We start from the raw sequence: 6024 nt of genomic DNA on the forward strand, positions 1-6024 counted from the left end.
ATGCACCCCAGAATGTAATGTAATGGTGTGAAATACCGGCACGGGTGATTCCCTAGTTGTTTAACAAGGGACATAAGTTGTCTATCACAGAACTAAATAACAGCACTACTTATTTAGAATCAGCACTACTAAATAAGAGACATGCTAGAGATGTGTAATAATCCGCCTGGTTATTCGCCCAGTTCCCCATGACTAGTAGCTAGTTTGTTGCATCCCTTCGTATTTAGCAATTGCAACAAACAGAACCATCAACTTAAGTTTGATCCATAATAAAACTATCAACATAGATAACAAACCTGAAGAACATACGTTTTTCAGAAAATATAGAACAGTAAAGCAGGTTTTTATACAGAAATCATAGGTTAACTAGTTTAAAATAGTTTTTTAAGGAAACTGATGCATACATCAAGTTCAAATAATCCCTATCTCAAAGGGGTCAAACACCCATCAAATTACATGTAGGAACCCTATTGTTGGCAGAAAAAACATAACCTATATGAGGGCAGTTCCATCACACTAAACGTGGAAAAATATAGATAATATCCTACCTAAGAAACAACCTCAAATGACAAGTCCTACCATGGGAATTTTGCACACCATGAGACGATGTGTTGTTCAAGTTCACAAGCAATCTTACAGACTTGACCAGCATTCACCAGAATTTACATCGAAGTTGCTCAGCAGCACTAACGAAAGGGTCTATAGCTGGGAGTCAGAAAAATCTTTCAATGGTTCGCTTTTTAGTTTCAAATTTTCGGATTGGTAGCCCGAGCTGCTCATACTCCAAGAGTTCTTTCAACTTCATCTGCAGCTCTTTTGGTATATCTTGAAAGGTATCAAACACATTCCTTCCCTGAAGTTCCATATCAGCTATGAGATCCGCAATTTTGTTTGATACCCTCGAGGATATATCTACCTTGATACCATGTGATACCACTAGCCTGCGTAATTCCTTGAAGATGGCATGAGAAGTTTTCGACTCTGCTATACCTGATGCCAACTTTCCAACTGTCTGGTTATCGATCGCGAGAGTCAATGGAAGCTTCTTTTTCTCAACCGCCAAATCAATAGCCTCTTTGGCAGCATGTGCTTCGAGTTGATTTATTGACATCTCTATGCCTCTGCATTTTAATTGGTTTACAGCCACTTCTGTTAAATCACAATGAGAGGCAACTCCATACTTTCCGTTGCCACCCCTGATATAATTTCCAATCTTATAAACATCAACTTTCTCGTCCGTAGAACTTGACCTTATAGAGGCGTCAGAGCATCCTGAGTAGTGTCCATCAGGGGGTTCTTCATGGTAAAGTTCCTCGAATGGGCAACGTACAGGCCAGTTCAAACGTCTTCCGGCTAACTTTCCATATTTGACGAAAAAGCCACGCTGCGTATAACACTCCATAAAAGCCTCACCAACCTTAGCTGGAGAGTCGACCACAATCACCCCAGCTGCCATTAGGGTCTTGCATTTGTCCTGGGCCGTACCTTTCTCTCCTGGCACAACTGCTACATATGCAACAACAACAACAACAAAATTAGGATGAAGAGACAAATAATAAAAGAACATCACATATGAAGTAAGATGCAGAGACGAGTAAAACATGATATATAATATGCTCCGCATCAGAATCATAAAATGTATATCTGCAACATGTATATTTAATGTAAAGCCTATCATCTTTAGTGAAATTTATACCAACTATTTTGTGAATAGCTAACATGCATACCTCTAGGTTGAGCCATACGACGACCAGGTGGAGATGTGAGACCAGCAATGACTGCAATTACTGGTTTCTCCGTTCCGCTTTCCTGTATCATAGAAAACAGAAATCAGTTCAGCTCAAAGAGACACATGATCCAATAATCTCTGAGTAGTAACAGTTAGGATACCAGTAAATCAAGCCTATCTGGTTTAAGGAACACAACCTAATCATTAAACTATTGATTTGTCAGTAGCTCGGTTTCACAGAATATGAGTCCCCAAGAAGCAAGTCCCTAATTCCCACCAGCTTCACTACAACCGAGTATGAGTCCCAAGAAGCAAGTCCAAAATTCCCACCTTCCTTTCAAGGAATTCAGCTCAGCTATAACCATTTGTTGGTTGGTACGACTTCAAAAATTCCATTTCCTTCAAAAACAGCTAACCTAGATTTGTCTGCTCCATTCATACACAATTGACTGAAATTACTGATGGTAATGTAGTCATACAATGTCATAGTTTAGCTGCAAGGGAAACAATGCTTCTCCCCACATCTCAGGCCCTTGACTACACAACTGACGAGCCTTTCCAACTCCAACCACTCTACAATTACCTCCTTGTGAGATTTACATCACGGCTGTGACCAGTATTATCCAACAACGACGCAGTTTAATTCATGCACAATGATTTTAATCGATACCCATGTTTATATAATTAAAAAGATGGAGTTCTGAATATTAATATAGATCAAGGGGGCAAGATTGCAACCCATGAGAATTCATTATACCTTGATGAAAGCAGCAGATTCCTCTTCTGCAGATCCTCCAATACCTCCAATGAGTACTATTCCTGGAATAAAATTGTCCAGGCATGAGAAATATTGTACAAATGAGTAACCACTTGTCCACTTCCGAAACAAATAAAATTTTGTTTATTCTACTGGAGTTTGGCATATATTAAAAAGTATACGTGCAGCTAGGAACAAGGGAGGCTAAATGTCTACTTCCATTTTGTTGAAAAAACTCGGTAGGTTATGAAGATGCTTTCAAAAGGCATATACAATGAATTATACCAAAAAATCTCAGTAGGTTACTATTAAGATGCTCAACAGTGTAGAAACAGCTTTGTAGTCCAACGACATAAGCATTGAATTAATACGACAAAATTTCTATGCATATAGAAGGAAAATCAAAATCGAATACGACGTATATTTTTAGAGTGACATCAAACCCACCTTCTGTTAAAGGATCAGCAATGAACTTGCGCACACAATCAACAAAGTTTGTCCCAATGAAAGGATCCTTTCCTATACCTATACAACATGATTGGCCCAAGCCAACAGCAGTTGTGGAGAAAACCTGTGGTCGCGTGCATTTGATCAAAATTTGAAACATGCTGAGTTGCCCAAATTAAACAATATAGCATCAAAAATAGAAAATAGAAACATATAATCTAAGATTTGTGATAAGATGGAATGTTACCACTTGCTCATAAGTCTAGAAATCAGCCCGACTAACAATTCCTATCCGCCCTGGAACATGATAGTACCCAGGCATAAGACCAATTCTACATTCCTTCGGCTTAATAATACCTGAAGCACCAGGTCCAATCAGACATGTTTTAGACTGCCTGAGGAGAGCCTCCTTCACCTTCACCTAAAATTGAAAACATTTACCTAGTTTATATAAAACAGGAACATGACAGAACCTCCAAAGTAGTAATATTTTGCATCATGTTGAAGGCATAATCTCAACTTGACTCTTTAGTCAATTTGACTCGACCAAAAATCATAATAATAATAATCTATAGTTATAGATAAATATCATCATCATGTAAAACAACCAATATACAGCGGCAACAACAAGCTTACCATGTCATCGGGATTTCCTTCCGAGACGCAAACCACCAGATCCAACTCAGCTTCTATGGCTTCCATTACAGAAGGAGCTGTTAGGTGCGATGGGCCATATATGACAGTAGCATTGGCGTTGGTGACTGTCTTTGCTTCTTCAATAGAATTGAATATTGGTAGACCTAAGTGTACAGTTCCACCTCTCGTTGGTGCCACCCCACCAACCTATTATAACACAGAAAACCCAAAAACGATCATACCAAAAGTCCAAAACTACCAACAAAAACAAAATCTATGACCTAAAACTATGAAACCAAAAAAACACAGAAAAAACATAGATACATTACCATGTTAGTTCCATAATGCATGTCAAGCACCGTACGCAAGGTACCATAGTCTTCGAAAATACCTTGACAAATAGCCCTAGTATTTTTGTTGATGAAAACTGCAGGGAGTGGCGGAGGACTACTACGGTAATTGCGTGATTGAAATAATCTAACAAACGAGGAGAGTGATGAGTTTTTATTATTGAACGAAGATCCAAGTGAAGTTAATATTCTACTCGACATTGTTAGACGAAATCTCTATTTCTTTGATTTTTCCTCCTTTTTCTTCTTTGTTTCTTAGTTGTCTCTAATAGTTTTCTAAAAAGAAGAGAGATATGAATCATTTTAAAGTTTTATTATCTCTATCTGTAATATAATATATAATTGAAAAAGACCCCTAAAAATACACCTTTCTCCTTGTCTTAAAAAATTAAAAAATTGTGCAAACTTGAGATGAATTATTTTTGGTGGACGGAGGGAGTACAAAATTGATGGTCCGGATCTTGACTCGAATTAAGCTGATAGTCCAACTGATGGAAAATACTCGCCGTCTAAATGGTATAGTCTTTTTTTTTTTTTTTTTGGTAATCAGAAATGCATAAAACAAACTAAGTGGGCTTTACAAATTTGGAAAAAGTCCTTCCCATACGATCCTCCTGTAATACATTTACCAAAAAAAGAGGAGTGTACAACCAAGTATCTTGACAATTCCTCGTTTGCTGCTCTTTTAGCAAGAAGATCAACAACACTATTACTCTCCTTATACTTGTGAACAAAGATATCGAGTCCAACCGAGAACACAAAAAACGAATATCAACCAAAATGTTAACAAAATACCAAGGGACATGAATAAGACCTTTACATAAGTTAATAATATACGAGGAGTCACTTTAGGGACGGACCGAGGAAAGATAAAAAAAATTTTAAGGCCCGGGCTAGAAGTCTTGGTCGAGCAAAGAAAAAATTGGCTTGTGGACTGGGAAGCCTACCCGGACTAAAGCCCCCTTTAGCCCAGTTGTAGGTCCGTCATTGAGTCACTTTCGACAAGTACCTTTTTGTGCGGAAGCTCGCATGCTAAGACGCGGCCTTGGTGAATGGCTTTGAGTTCAGCCATATTATTCCTATTCCTGAATATATGCCTTGGTGAACGACAGTTACGATACTGTCTCGGCCCCTCGGGTTCGTACATGACATTGGAGTCGTGGCCGGAGTCGATTCAACGGTTCATCCCCCGTCTGGAATGGGAGGTAAGTTTTTCTGAACATCCGTGAATCCCCTGTTAGCGGGTTTGTTTTGTGTTGAGAATGTCGAACTGGTATTATAATAGCCAATACAACGAATATACGACTGATTTTCAAAATGGACATTACTTTGACCATAGTGTGAATAGTGGTTGGGAACGCGAATCTTTTGAAGGTTATGGTACATACCATGGTGAGCCCAATTACTATCCACACGCTAACCGGTCATACGAGCAAAATTCCTCTCTACTAGAGTCAACACGTAAGTTAGCTGAGTCGACACGTAAGTTAGCAGAAATGAATAACTTAGTTATGGACGAAAGCAATACAACGAGTGAACTTTCTTTCCTAGATTCAATCAGGAAGTCATGTGAGTCGACTCAAAATATTTTGTTAGAGGCCCAGAACATAACTGCTCGAAATAATCTTAATTTCCAATATAGTGTTTCCAATAGTACCTTTGAAAATGAAGATAGTTATTCACATAATCAAGATGCCGAGGTTAGAATTGGTAACACTACTTGTTTAGATGAGGCTCAACCATTTTCATGTTATTATAATGATGATTATGATGAGGATAGTGTTGATGAAGAATCAGATACATATAGGCATAGCGATCAGGAATTTATTACTCCAATTGAGCTTTACAATGATAATATTATTTCTAGTTCGAATCCAAATAATTTTAATAATAATTTACCTATTCAAAAGGACGAGGATTTGACTAGAAATACCCCCGTTTTAGACGATGTAGTATTTCCTTTTTACGAAGCCGATGATAGTTTTGAGGAACGAGTTTATTCTGAGAATATTGTTTTAGAGTCTAGCGATTTAGAAACATTAGACTTGGAAAAATAAAATGAACTCGTAGAGATGAGTTAGGATGAACCCGACTTAGAAGAATCA

The 6024-nt window shown here is 38.0% G+C and overlaps 1 pseudogene; it reads right to left on the minus strand.

The window, feature by feature from the left end:
• Positions 1 to 702: 702 nt before the first annotated feature.
• On the minus strand, positions 703 to 4120 carry LOC113331924 (annotated as a pseudogene).
• Between the last annotated feature and the right edge of the window lie 1904 nt (positions 4121 to 6024).

Source organism: Papaver somniferum, unplaced genomic scaffold (genome assembly GCF_003573695.1).
Source record: "Papaver somniferum cultivar HN1 unplaced genomic scaffold, ASM357369v1 unplaced-scaffold_128, whole genome shotgun sequence".
Classification (NCBI taxonomy): Eukaryota; Viridiplantae; Streptophyta; class Magnoliopsida; order Ranunculales; family Papaveraceae; genus Papaver; species Papaver somniferum.